Below are 15,116 nucleotides of genomic sequence, written 5' to 3' on the forward strand. Positions count from 1 at the left end.
CTCCACCCTCTAAGATGCTAGGGAAAGCCATTTATGGAGCGGGGTCTCCCTGGAAGCCCCAGGAGGGGTGGTGGGGGACACAGCTGGCCCCTGTGCCCTACAGGACCCTGGCCATCTGCCAGTGGCACACCAGAACCAAGAAGGAAAGACCCCTTCCTCCTTGCATTGCCTCTCCAGCACCCTCCGCTGGCAAAGCTTAACAGGGTGCCATCCAGCAAAGGAAAACAATCTAAAGGGTCCAATATAAGTTTCACAGAGCCAGCAATAAAGGGTGAGTTGGAGTTGAGAGGTTATAAATTACTAACCGGCCCCAAGATCTTAAGATTATCATGAGAAATAAAACGAGGCAATAGATGCGATGCCCTTAGCAAGGCTTGGCAAACAAAAGAAGTTCTCATTCATGGTAGTTACTGTACTGGGTGGTGAGTTGGCTATCAGCCAAGAAGGCTTTCAGTGTGTTCTTGGGCCGCTAAATGGGCTATCAAAGAAAACAATGTCAGTTGTTTTTAGATCATCTTGGAGCCCTTAGAGTTCGACTGTGAGGTCCATGTGGCAGTTAATACTGTGGGTGGAATGAAGAGTAAACTGGAGTGGGGAGAGAGAGAGAGATGAGAAAATCCAGCAGCAAATTACTGCCATAGTCTAGGAGATAAATGAGGCAGGTGTCCGTGAGTGGTGGCAGTGGTGATGAAAATGGGGCAGCCTCGTGCCACTCCCTAAGGAGACACTAAGGCTCTGAAGACTGGCCTTAGCCATGGCGGTGGGTGACCCACGGGCCAGAAGGTAGATGGCCTTTAAAGGGAAAGTACGTTTCAGAGCAAAGCACCCTCCCCTCCCCTTGTAAGCTGCCTTACTTGGGGAGCTCGGGCTGCATGTAGCAGGGACTCTGACCAGCCGTTCATTCCTCAGACACGCTCACAAGTTGCAAGTAGACGGTTCCAGGTTTGGTGAGTTCAATGGCTCAGAAAGGATCCAGGTGGCAAGAATGTGGAGCTGCTGCCACTCTTATGCTGCTGGTATGTGTGTAAATTGGTGCCACCCCTTTTGAAAAGGGGCACTACTGATAACGCTGAACATAAGCATATCCAGTGACCCAGCAGCAGCTCCACTCCTAGCTCAACCCAAACATTCTTGATGGCACAAGAATGCTCATGGCGCCACCAGTTGTAACAGCCTCCCACCCCCATCCCCCCAAAAATCTGGAAACTACCCACGTGTCCTTCAAGAATAAAAATCAATCAATAAATCGTCACATAGCCTCCCAGTGGAATTCTGTTTGGCAGTGAGAATGAATGATCTCTAACTACACATGACATGGGTGCATCTCACAGACATACTGTTGAATGGAAGACACCAGACACAGAAGAGTACTATGCCTTTGGGAAACGACTTATCGGGCAGGGTCCAGTCAGGTTCCATGTATATGAGGTATGAAAGCAGGCAAACTTGTCGGTGATGTTAGATGTTGGGACAGTGTCTACCTTTGGGGGCAGGTGGTAATCAGAAGGTGTTAGTTACCCAAGGGTGTTCAATCTATGAAATTTCATGGAGCTGCATGTGTGTAATTTTCTACATATGTTATACTTCAGGAGCTTAAAAATGCAAAAAGAAAAAAGAGTGGTACTTTCTAATTTTCCTTTCTGCCTTCTTTAGAGGGTTGGCCTCGTTTTTAGCTTCTACCTCACGGTTGTAAAGCGGCTGCCAGACTGCACACATAACCTCTTCACAGAGCTGCAGCCAAAGGCATTTTCTCTTGTCATTCTCCTTTTAGTAAAAAGGACAACCTTTTCCAGAAACCCTCCAGGTGATTTCTTCTCAGGTCCCATCAGCTGTGTGGTGGGTCACGTGTCCATGTTTCTAGCAGGATGGGAAGCTGGAAAAACACGTTCGGCACGTCCAGCCCCTACCAGAGGCTGGAAGGAGAAGGAAGGGTGAGGGAGTGCTTACACGGTGGGAAACAGTGTCCAACCCATAGAATCAAGCCATGCATGCTGTTGAAAGAGTTAACCACTAGCCAGACCCAGAGACAGAGCTCCTTTCTGATAGGGAGGGCTAGGCGGGGTGAGAAGGTGATCCCAGCTCCTCAGAGAACCACGTCCAGTAGGTATCAGGGGGCCTGACCGGACTTGGAATCCAATCTCGAGTTCTGAGTCTACTTGAACGAGCTGTGTTCCTCTGGGCAGGTTACTCAACTCTGGACCTGTTTCTATGTCAGCAACATGAGGAGACTGGCCTAAATCCAAGGTCAGTACATCATTGCACGAGACGTCACTACTTTGAGGTCCTTGAAAGGAGGACATTGATCTGCTTTTGTTGGTGCTCTTGAGGTTGGTTTGCTTCCTTCTGTAAGCACTTTTTAAAAGCAACATTCTCATAAAAATTCTCATAAAATGTTCTCATAAAAATTCTCTACCGTCCTGACAAATTCTCCATTCTCTCCCTTCCTCTCTCTCTCTCTGCTCCCCTTCCCTCCCCCCCTTCCTCCCTCTCTCCTTCCCTCCCTATTGGACCTAACAAGGGAGTAATCCATCCTCCACTACCCCCCACAACACACCAGGTGAGCATCAAGTAGGTACTAGAAAGGGCCACCAGAATCAAATTTTTTTTATATAACTAATGCTTTCCTTGAACTTGTAAAGAAATGGGATTTGCCTGAGAATAACTTACTAACCTACTACCAACTGACTTCACTGAATAGGTATGCAAGCATCACCGTTGATGATGGTGTGAGTTTAGTTCAACCACCCGTGTATGCCTCCTTACTCAGTGCTCCTAGCAGGGAATGAAGGGATACGTGTGCTCCTTCACTCACTAATCTCTTGTGACTCTTTCCCAGGCTCCTAGCACCTTGGAACAGCATGAGCTTTCCTACAGCTCCCTTCAACTTTCTTGATGTAGAATTCACTTCATTAGTTTCAGTAGGATCCATCGTTGTGGGTGTGTTTTCTTAACAGAAGGAGGGGTGTGTGGTACGTGTTGCATTCGAGCAGGCAGGCATCTTGAGAGGATACTCTCCTTATACCATGGGATGGCTGTCCCAGGGCTTGACAAACAAACTGTCAGAGACTTGGAAATTCTGAATCAGCTTAAGGAAAATGCTTACTATGATGAAAGGACCAAGAACAAAGCCTCCAGTGCTCCTGATTTCCCATGTCTGTGGGACCTGTTCTCCTAAAACTTCTCTTTTGAATGTTGAGTGTCTGCCATGGACCATGCACGGTGTTCATGCTACTGAAGATGCAGATATGAAGAAGACACTGTCCTCAGCCTCGAAGGGCTTATAACCCAGGGGAAGGGGTCAGATATATCCCCAAAGATGTCAGTACAAACCATATTGCAAGAGAGGTACAAACGAAGTACTGAGTCTCAGAAGCCCGGTTAAACACCCACAGTTAGAAAGGTCAGGAAAGGCTTCATGAGCAACTGGCATTTGAGAGAGATGTAACCTTTTCACAGGTGGAGTTGGAGGGGGAGAGGGGTACGGTGGGATTTCCAGAGGAAGATTGTCACAACCATGGGGGCAGGGATAGGGGACGGCCTCATAGAGCAAGTGAGCCCTTTAGGGTGGAGGGTAAGGAGTTAGCAGAAAATGGGCCTGGAAAGGTGGACTGATTGGAAATTCCAAGCAGTGGAGTTGCCATTGAATTCTTGAAGCCATGGACAAGCCACTGGAGAGTCCTGCAGGGGGATTTCTCTGCTAAGGATGTGTGTGTGCCACCCTTGGCTGGAGGGGAACAGCCAGATTTCTGCTCTGATTTCAACTCGATGCACTTCAACACCACAGTGCAGAGAAGGGACCTGCATGAGGCAGGCATTCCCCAGGTGGAAATAAAGATGAAGTGAAGTCAGACTGTGTCTTTTCAGAGCCTGGCAGTGTGGGGACAGGGAAGAGAGAGACAAAGGGGGAGATTAGACAAGGATATCTAGAACACAAGACATCCCACGAGTTGTGAAAGAGTTTCGTGGAAGTCTTGGCAAAGTGCTCAGACCACCCTAGTGGGGCTCTGCCTGACCTTCCATTCTGTTGCTCAATATTAGACTGGAACCTTCTCCAGGACGAGAACCAGGCCTTCCTTGTCTTTGCACCGCCTGGGTCTAGCTCAGTGTCAGGCACTTGGGAGACATTCACTGAAGAAGGGAAGGGGGGAAGGGAGGGAGGGAGCGAGGGACACCTCTCCCATCGTGTGTCCTCTGCTGAGGACGTCTGTCTTTAGTTCACATAGCACTGCTTGACTTTGGTTCATATTGTCCCTCTCGTCTCCCACCCATCTATGCTCGCCCCACTTCTGCCCCCCTGGACCTGGATGCTTTCAGCGATCACAGAGTCTGTGCTGCATAATTGAAGCCTCCTGTATTCCTTGCAGCTGTTTCCTGTGTGGTAGTCATGTAAACTCTTTGAAGGCAGAGTCCCCTTCTTACATGACTGCATCTGCCACAATACCTAGACTATACTGACTGTTGATTGGTTGGGAAATAAGGCCCATCCCAGGAGGAGAGGACAGTGACTGACATCCTGGAGTGCCAGGCGCTGTGCTGTGTGTACATTCCCAAAGAGCCTGGATCATGTGGCCTAGTGAGGAGAAAACTGGAGGACAGAACAATTTTGTCATCTGAAATCTTTCGCTAGGAGGCTCTGAATTCTTGAGGACAGAAGAGGAAAAACTGCGTCTGTCCTGCAGCATGTGGGGTGCGTGGAAAGATTTGATGGATGTGAAATTAAACACTGGAGTGGGTTACCCAGAGGAGCCGAAAACCGTCCTCTGATTTCCTTAAAGATGGGAGAGGCAGGGGAATCACTAGGAAACTGAGGCTGCAGGTGGCGCTGGCCCTCTCCTCGGCAGTTACAGTTGGACAGTCCACCCTTGCTGCTCTTGTCAGAGTTACCGGCAAGAAAGGAGAGTCCTTTGGGGCAAAGCATCTCAGGGGAACTGTTGATTGGCCCTTCAGCTTTATGATCTCCTGATCATAAAGGTTCAGGGAGATTAGCTAACTGTAGACTGGCCGGGCCTACAGTCAATTATTTCAATAATAATTGAAATAATCCAATTATTTCTCTAGGATCTCCTGATAGTAAGTGCTCAGTAAATACACACGCGTAATAACTAACATTATACAATAATTTGCAAGTCCTTTCCCCACACATTTCCTCATTTAGTTGTCACAATAACCCTGTGAAATAAGTACTATGATTAACTCTCATTTTCTAGATAAGATACTGTGAGCGGTTAAATGGCACACCCAGTATCATACAGTCAGTAAATTCTTTCCATGACACACTGTGGTTTAAATGAACTATGCAGGCTGGAAAAGAAGTCAGCTCCATCTTTCCTCCATCACACATCTTATCCCACAGAGCAACGTGCATTATAGTATTTCAGGGACAGGTACACTTAAGTCCAAGCTTAGTACAGGGTGAATAAATGAACAGATATATTATGCAGTGGATGTCCTGTATGGAGTCAATGGAAACAACTTCAGGGGAGGGAGAATCTTTCTTTCAGACCATTTACGGGGAGTCTACTGGGGTCTGGTATTAGAGACCCAGACACGACTGCCCTGTCCTCACGGGGCTTACAGTCCATCTCAAGAGACAGACATTAAACAACTGATATTACAGTAAACTAATCACCATTTTGTTACAACTAAATGTCGCAGGGGGCTTTGCTCTGGTCCGAAGGAGGAGCGATTTGTGCTCACTGTAGGAAGGCTTGCCTCTTCTGCGCAAGGAGATGCAGTTACATAGAAGCAGATGTTGAGGCAAATTAAAAGGGCAAAAGGAGGAGACAAATTGCTTCTTACAAATAGAATTTGACCTGAGGGACCCCCAAATCTCCAGTCCCGCTACCTAGCTGCCTACATACCTAGGGAAATCAGGAAAAAGCGAAGGTGGGAAAGAAGTGAGAGCTCAATTTCTGTGGGCGGGGCAGGGCGGGCTGGGCTGCAGGACGAAGGTGAGACTAGAGCCCGGGTGGAAAGAGTTAAGTGGGGCCTGCCAGGAACGGAAAGGGTTAAGGGGGCGGTCCGGAGCGGAGCCGATAGGCCCGCCCACCGGAGGGCGGGGTGGGTGGGTGGGGCCTCGCGGAATGAGCCCTCGGATTGGTCGTGGGGTAGGCTTTACGCTAGGACGGTACCAACAGACGGGAGACGCGGAGGCGGGGGGTGGGTGTGGGACAACCGGCTCAGCGCCGGGAGAGGTGGCCAGGGAATGGCTGGGCCAGGGGTGGGCGGGAGCCGTAGCGGCGGCGGCGGCGGCGGCGGCTGCGGCTGGGGGAGGTGAGTGCGGCGTCGGGCGGCCCCTCCCCGGAGGCGGCGGGGGCGGCCGGGGCCCCGCCGCACCGCACGGCGCGGGCGGCCATGGAGTGAGCCTAGAGCCCAGCAGGTGAGTAGCGTGGGGGCGGGGGAGGGTGCGCGACCCTCGCCACCCGCGCGGCGGGCGGGAAAGTGCGGCCGGCACGCGGGCTGGGAGCGGTGCGTGGCCCGCGCCAGGCAGGGACCGCTTGGGGGCGGGGCGCCTCCCTGAGGGGCCGGGGACCGGTGCCCCCAGACGTCCCAGGCGGCCGCGGGCGGGTCCCAGACGGACAGCGGCCCGGGCCGCGCGCCCTGCCTCGCTGGCTACGAGGCCGGCTCCTGCGGGCGGTCGTGGCTGAAGGGACGCGGCCTCGGCCCGCGCCTCCACGGCCCGCCTGAGGCGCGGGCCTTACCTGGGGACGCCTCGGGCCGTCTAGGGTACTTCTGGTGACCAACCCTCGCTCCTGCATGCGGTCCCCTGAGGCGACTGGCCCCCGTGCCGCCCTTGTGTCTCGCTGGGCGCCCTTTGCAGCGGTCCGGGGAGGATCGCGCGCCCGTGGGCCCACCTCGTGGCCGGGAAGCACGAGTGACCGGCAGGCCCCAGGCGGGAGGCGGGGTGACCGTGCCCCGGGGCCCGCGGTCGCAATCGGGAGCGACTTAAGGAAATGATACGGTAGTCCAAAGTGGGTTGCGCTGGAGATTTTATTTCCGGGTGTGATGGCCCTGCGATTGAGAACCGAAACGTTCATTAATGATGAATGCGAGCAGTTGTCAAGCTGCGTCCTTGATTGTGGGATCTGATAAGAGTTTCATTCTAATCAGGCGTCTTACCTGCAAGTCTTCTGGTTGGAAGAGGAATAGAAGCAAGTTGGAGGGGAAGTGGAGGGGACAGGGCATGGTTTGTGGTTACAAAACTGTTAGCCCTTTAAATGACCATATATCATCGTTTGGACGGCTGAAGAGTTTATAATCTGGGAAAATGAGAGATGCGGCTTGAATCGAGGGTCAGGTATCAGTATCGTCTCCACCCAGCCAGTTTCTCTCTGCAGATTTGATTTCTCACCTTGAAAAGAAGGAATAGGAATGTGGGATCTTTTAGCTTTTAACTTGCAGGACTTTATAATGTGTAATTTAGTCATTGTGATTGCTGTTTACTAATTATTCCTGTTCTCCTTGTGTTGTAAAGTAATGCATAAATTTCACTGGGGTTGATTTTTTTAAATTGGATTTGAGTGCTTATGTATTATTAATTCAAACGTTCAGTTGAGTTTATGCAGGACCTTTGAGCTAAGCCTTAGAGCACTTAGACGACATATATTTTTTTTTTATTATCAAGACGCATATCTTTGAGAAACTGAGGTACAGATGATAAAGATGCTAAATTATTTGCCCAGATTCAGAGCCAATCTAACATAGACTTCAAATTAAACTAATGTTTTGTGTTAAATTAGTAAGTTTTCTGAAGTTTGTGAGGATGTTGGACTTTGGCCCTTAGAACCATACAGTGGAATCAGTCAACAAGCACTTCCTCATTTGAAAGTGCTTATCAAAGAATAAAAACTGTAAGTAAGTAATTCAGACCCAGCTTCACAGTCAAGTGCAGTTGATAGAAATGGATGGAAATAAAAGATGATCGAGAAATCTTGGAGCTCGCAGCTCTCCTTCAGTGTGGCTGGTGAAAATGTGACAGTGATATATTCTGTTTCTCTGGAACCAGTAGAAAAATAGCTATGATTTGGTTAAAGAATGAAAATTTGAAAGCACATGCCCTGCTTTTCTTTCTGGGTACTTTGAATTAGGGAACAAACATCACTCTTTACTGTTTCTATCATCTAATCCTTTATGTCATAGAATTATGTTGAATTGATAATTCCCTGACTTTTAGTATGTTCTTTTGATTTGTATTTGTAGACTCCAACTCTTTCACATAGCCCTAAAGCTGCTTTTATCTTTTCTGAGTTTTGAATTTCTAAATGAAATTTTTCTTTCTTTACTTACAGGACAGGCTTCAGCGTCTTAGAACACTTTGTGTGACCGTCATTTCAGCGGTGTAAACCCTGAAGCCAGATACTTCAGCTCTTGAGTTGATACCATGTTTCCCTGAAAATAAGACCTAGCCGGACCATCAGCTCTAATGTGTCTTTTGGAGCAATAATTAATATAAGCCCTGGTCTTATTTTAATATAATATAAGACAGGCACTTATAAGACCGGGTCTTATAAGACCGGGTCTTATATTAATGTTTGCTCCAAAAGACGCATTAGAGCTGATGGTCCGGCTAGGTCTTGTTTTCAGGGAAACAGGGTAACTTTTTAAAATGGTAACCAAAGTTGTTGTCTCTTAATGATTGCCATAATCACATAATAGAAGCAGGAGATTGCTCTTTGTATTCTGTGGCCATATTTGCAAGCAAGAAAAAGGAGATGGTCTTCTGAAGCTGATGTCAGGTCACGCTGGGGCTAAGTGCCAAGTGGTTTTGGAGATGGAGTGGGGAGCATAGTTGCAATAAGGCAACAGAGTTTGTTGTAATAGTGATGATAACAGGTACTTTTTTCTCTGCACCTAACACACAGTGGATGTGCAGGAAATACTGGGTGGTTGAATGGATGAATGGAAAACAGTATGAAGGTCGGGGAAATATTCTAATGCATATACTAAATTGTTTAGTTTCTCTTTTTGTGGGGAAAAAAAAAAACCAAGAAAAATGTGTCAGATTCCTGTTGAAAATATGAGGTTGAGATGGGTATCTGTAAAGGGTGTTACTTGCTGGAGCCGCCTTGAGATTTGATTGTGTGATTGTATGGTGCTCTAGCAAACTGCAGCCTGGGAGCAGCCTGTGTTGCTTCCATCAGGTGCAGCTTCCCAGACTTGCTTCTGCAGCCTTCTCTGCCTAGGCTAACTGAGCAGTTGATTGGTAGTCGATATTTTTGCATTCACAGAAGAACGAGAGCTCTTAGTAATGACCATGTCAGTATTATTGACTCTGATGGTCCATCTTCTCGTCCCCTGTGTTGATGGTGGGAGAGGGGCACCTCTCCGAAGTGCTTTAGCAGCTCCTCATTCCACGCCTCCCTCTCTTTCTCTCTTCCTTCCTTGAACTGCCTCTGTATCCCCCAAGGACTAATGGATTCATCAGCACAAACCTGGGGTACAGAACACAAGACCTTACTTTGCAACTGAAACTAGCTTCTGACCAACTAACAATGTCCACGTGACTGGTAGGAGCCATCTAGAAGACAGTATAATGCAACCATGGAACTTTACGATTTTGTCTTTCTTACCCAAAAGCAAAAGAGGAAAGGCCTGGCTCTGAACCTACTGAGTCTTGGGGTGCATCTGTTATCCCAGTGTGAGATGAGAAATGGAGGCTGACATAGAAAATAGGTATTAAGCTTTGGTGTGTTTGGGCCTCTGTAATTTCTGGCAAGGTAACAATCCTAATGAGGGGAGGATGTTAATTTTGGTACATTATATTAGGTTGGTGCAAAAGTAATTGTGGTTTTTGCAATTATTTTTAACCTTTTAAACTGCAATTACATTTGCACCAACCTAATAAAAGGAGGTCAGGGAATGTGAAATTATGAACGTGTAACAGAACCAAGTACAGGTGAGGCCGTAAGGTCATATCATTATTCCATGTTTGCAAATGCTGACTTTCTGCTTTATGTATATAGCAGTGCGCCATTTATCTACTATTGTTAGGGAACATATTATAGTATTATGTGCAAAAATTCTTATTTTAGCTATACTGTTTGTGGAAAAAATTTTTACAATGTATTCCATGCTTTGTTTGCTTTTTAAACAAGATAGTTTAACCTTTGTTTTGTTGACTCAGGGTCATTACTAGCATCCATTACTGACAGTAATCAAGAGGGGCTTTGAGGCCATTGAGATATGTAGGTTGCCTGCCCCCTCTGATTTTTGAATTCTTGAATATGCTTTTATCAGCTAATCTGTCTCTTCTTTCAGAGGCAGGAAAGCTGTACTTTTTTGTCGTTGTTAGTGTCCCTGCCGCCCTCTTTTTTATTTGCAGCTTCTGATCTTCTGTGGAGTAGCAACCCAGATAACTCTGCTTCCTGAATTTGATTGTAACAGCTAAATAGATCTAGTGAGGGTCTACATCTCTTCTCTGTTAATGGTTGACTTGGGCTGCCCAAAGTCCTTTTATTTCTTATTCCTCATCCTTGGTTTAGAGGGTGAACTTTGCACTCTGTATAAGTGTATTTATGTTCCTGTAGTCCTTGGTGTAGGAAAAAGAGAATGATATGGAAGTAAGTACTGGTGTTGGTTCTCGTTTCAGAGAACCGGAAAGCATTGCCAGTGATACTGGAACCTCCAGTTCCAGCCCTGTCTGTGTCGTTCTTGGGCAGTGTCTTGGAGCATCTCCAGTTTTCTGTTAGCATTTCCAGATCATTTTTACTCCCAATCCCAACCAGTGCCAGGAACCAGGCTGGCAATAGCATTGCCTTGAAAGCTGGAAGCAGGGTATACAGGAGCAGCAATTTAAAATTGAGCATATAAAATTGGTATCCATAGTTGATATTTCCGTGGTTTCTACTGTACTGTATATCTGAATCCATCCATGATAGGACTCCGTTTCCCTGTATCTGTAAAATGAGACCATCTACAAACCAAAGAGCGGAAAACATTTTTATAACCATATAGGTCACTCCCCTTGCTCTTCACTCTTTTTATTCAACAAGCACTTAGGGAGCACCTCTCAAGTGCCCTGCACTGTGCTAGCTTACTTGGGGGCACAAAAAGAGTAAAACATATCCCCTGTCCTTGAAGAACTCAATAATACTTGTATAGTAAAGGAGATAGGCATACCAAAAAAGTGTGTGTGTGTGTGTGTGTGTGTGTGTGTGTGTGTGTGTGTGTGTGTTAGCAAAGGGATCAGGCCTGGAGCCACTCAGCTATAATTCAGCACAGACCTGCTTGAGGTGCTACTATTTCTAAAGTGATCTGTGGACTGTCTACTTGACACCCCCAGAACATAAGTTTTAAGAATGTGAAGTGTTATCATTGCATAAAGTCTGTATATCTTTTTAAGAACTAGTGAACTAAACAGTAAAGATGGACAATATGAAAATCTGAAGGAAAGTGTTATATTATTTGAAATGTGATATTTCCACACTATATAGGAATTACATTCTGTAATGCAGCCTTAAATGGTTATACTCGTATACTGACTCTAAAGCAGTGAAATACCTGATACTTGGGAAGGTTCATTATTTCTGGCCCATTTGAGACAGAATGCAAATTCTTAGGCATTTCCAGAGATTCTAGATCAGGGAACACTGCCTGTGTTGATTTTTTTAGAACAAATCTCGCTAACATTATAAGCTAAAGATTTTTTTTCTTTTCATTTTTCCTGAAAGAGTTAGAGGGTTGCCCTAAATCAAGGTTTAAATGGGACAGGTTGCAGGATTTGATTTTTTTTTTTCAGATGGAGCACACGTGATTGCCTAGTTCATTTTCACTGTCACACCCATGGAGAAAGGCTTTCTTAATGCTTCATGAATGCTGGTGATGGTTTGAAGTTGGCTTCCTTCACAGGGAACTGTTAGAGGATTTCACCTAAATGATTCCGAATTTACAGACAGGAATAAATGTTTCAGTGGAAGTGAAAACAGTGAGGAAAATCGAACACTCAGACCAATTTGGGCTATATGGAAATGAGATTTTCTTTACCTGTAACTTTTAAGTTACTCCTAAGGCTTATCTTCAGAGCTTAAAAACATGCAAAGCTGTCATCTTGAAAACACAGAGCTGATTTTCCAAACTGAAGAATATTGTGGAAGGCTTTCTTGCAACCTTTTTTGTGAAACAGAATAAGTTCACTCTTCCCATGTGCCCCACTTACATCGAATGTGGTAGAATTAAACTTTGTGGAGGAGAGAAGCAGGTTGGTCACATTAGTGCCGTAGCCTCCCAGTCTTCTGCTTCACATGGTACCACTCTGAAGACACCTCTTGCCTACAGTCTTAGCTGCTCCTCTAATTTAGGAAAGGATTGGGCTGAGGGATATAAGACTGTTTGAACTCTTAGTGATGCAACAGGTGTATTCTGCCCCTGACTGTGTAACCGGAAGACTACTGACCAGTGAAGGTTACTTTCTTTATCACGCTTTCTCCTCTCAGGAAGTTGTCTTTCGGGGTTTGATACGGTAATAATGACTAACAAGTGATTACTGTGAATTGTCCAGGCGCTAATTTTAGCACAGTACATGTGGTAATGTCATTCATTTGTAACAACCCTGTGTGTTAGGTAATAGTGTTCTTACTTCATTTTTGATATGAGGAAACTGAGGCCCAGAGAGGTTCGACGTTCAGCCACTTTCCCAAGTCCCGCAGTAAGTGGTAAAGCAGGCAGACATTTAGGCCCAGGCCTCCAGAATCTCAGAGCATACACTCTTACTCCCTCTGCTACAGAAGAGTTTATATTTAGAATAAGAAGGTGAATTAAGAAGCCATTTCTTAAGTGGAGAATTAGCAGGGAAAGGAAAATTATATGTAGACTGATTAATGTTATTATTTGATATGTTTTTGTTTTAGTTGAAGATGAAAAAGAAGTACAATATGCTATTGTGGTGAGCAGTTGGTGGCAGTGCAGGGTGGGCTGGTTTTCCAGGGAGACTCAGGGTTTATTCAGGTAATAAACACGGTGCCATTTGGTGTTGGAGGTTTTGACTTCCTGGATAGAAGCACAATGCAAAGTGGAAAGGTTTCTGAATGCTCTTGATTTTACTTATAATAATTGCCACTAACAATCAGGAGAGACTGCATTTATTTCTAGGGGGCAGCTAATAATAATATAGCACAATGCTCTAATGTCCCTGCCAATTAAAAAACAAAAGGGCAGTATATCGGACTTAGCCCAGGGTGTGTGTTTCTAGTTTTTTTGTATTAAAGGGTTGTCATTTTTGCTTTTATTTATGCTTTGGCTAAAGTACAAAGGTTAGGCTTCATAAACTGGGTTTGTGGAGTTGTGTGAGTTTGTGAGTGTGTAAGGTTAGCCTTGATTGCTCTGAAATATATAAATAGAGTTCAGTAAATTATCCAGTGGAGGCTTTTTTTATTCTTATATTACCTTTCAAAGTCCTTAATTATGTATCTTCCTAAACATATGCCATTCCTAAAGAAATGGCATATAACTTTCATAATGATTTTATTACTCCGTAGAGGGCATTAATAATCATTTACAAATAAGACCTAACAATTTATTGATTCAATATTTATATTTAGTGGAGAATTTAATCTTTTCCCCTCCCTGAGAGAATTGTTTTTAGTTACATAATCTATTTCCCTATGTCTTTTTCCCCCAATATTTTTAATGTCCCAAAATAGTTGATCTGGACAGAATAGATGTGAGAATGTTGGATTTTACAAACTGCCCTAAAATTTAGTGGCTTAAGACAACGATTTGTTATTTCTTATAATTATATAGGTCAGCTGAGCTCAGTTGGTTGGTTCTTCTGCCCACGTGGTATAGGCTGGGTCACATGTGTGGCTATATTCAGCTGGGACCTCAACTGGAACTGCAGTGCCCTTGGTGGCTTTATTTCTGTGTCTGGCGCCTCAGCTGGGGGGTCCAGAATAGCTAGGGGCTGGCCAGGCCTCTCTCCACATAGGTCTCCCATTTTTAGTAGTCTAGCCCGAGCTGCTTTACACAGGGGCTTGGTCCCAAGTGGTAGCTGCCAGGTCTCTTAAGACCTAGGTCCAGAAGTGGCAGCCCAGTCCCGTCCACAAAGCCCGCCCAGATTCAGAGGGAGGAAAATAGGTTCCACCTCTGGGTGGGAGGGAGGACAAGATGGTGTCTGTCTTTGTAGACAGTCAACCAAAAATGCTTTATTAAACTCAGGTCTTACCTCTTCTTGTACTCACCAAACCTTCAGAGGTTTGCTGAAAACAACAATTACTAAAGAAGTTTGTAAATGGGTCCTTGTAATTCCTATTCACGATGAAGGGCGGGGAGCTTGTGTGAGTAGATATGATCGTATACTAGTTATATCATAAACCCCACCCCCTTTGCCACACGTCTCCTTTGTTAATCACCCTCTGGATGAAATGTTCATACTGAACATTTTCTTTATGGTACCTTACACTCACAAGGCATGTTACGTTCCATTTATGTGTTAAGAACTTGATTTGACCATTGAATTGGAAACATATAAAAGGGTTATTACTGAAGATTTCACTTTTAGTTACTATGAGCAAAGGTTAGAATTTCTCCTCTATGACTTGAGAAGTAGTCTGAGGTTGTCACTTGATCGGAGGGAGATTCCAGGGGCACTGCTACTAAGGAAGCTTGGAACCTCACTGGGAGCTTGTGGGAGCCCCCAGTAAGGTAGTGGTGTCGGGGCCCGTTGTTCTCACGTTCCTCAGCAGCCACTTACATTGAATTTTATCACATGATGATTCAGAGACCTCTGCACAGACGTGTTTTTCTGTATATGTTCCTCCAGACAGAGCCAGATTCTTGAACACTGTGGTAACCTCTCTCCTTTATTCTAAGGGATTATACTAAGACCTCACTTTTTTCTGTGGAATCTATATCTCTTCTCCCAAAGCAACTTACTAGTCCTAAGATTGCGTAAAACATTTATCAAACATGTATGATGGGGGTATGTGTGTGTGTGTGTGTGTGTGTGTGTGTGTGTGCAGGAAAAGTAAACGGAGCCTCCATAGCAAGCCTCATTTAGCTGATGGAAATGAGAGAGAAACCAGGGTTCAGTAGGAAATTTCCTTTTAAAGGCCTGCCTTCCAGAATGCCAGTCTGGACGTTTATGCCAGCTTTTAGTGTGAAGACTGCCATTTGCACTGCCT

At 45.6% G+C, this 15,116-nt stretch overlaps 1 protein-coding gene across 2 annotated transcripts in view; it reads left to right on the forward strand.

Moving 5' to 3' along the window:
* The first annotated feature begins 6,259 nt into the window (after window positions 1-6,259).
* FAM20B (FAM20B glycosaminoglycan xylosylkinase) overlaps window positions 6,260-15,116 on the forward strand; it is a 33,751-nt gene continuing 24,894 nt past the window's right edge. The window contains exon 1 of one of the 2 annotated variants that reach the window (XM_033092693.1): window positions 6,260-6,379. The gene's annotated coding sequence lies outside the window, so the exon portion shown is untranslated. Of the gene's footprint in view, window positions 6,380-7,275; window positions 7,298-15,116 lie in introns of those variants that run through there. The other variant, XM_033092694.1, reaches the window with a different exon arrangement.

This window comes from Rhinolophus ferrumequinum, chromosome 22, assembly GCF_004115265.2.
Source record: "Rhinolophus ferrumequinum isolate MPI-CBG mRhiFer1 chromosome 22, mRhiFer1_v1.p, whole genome shotgun sequence".
NCBI classification, from domain to species: domain Eukaryota; kingdom Metazoa; phylum Chordata; class Mammalia; order Chiroptera; family Rhinolophidae; genus Rhinolophus; species Rhinolophus ferrumequinum.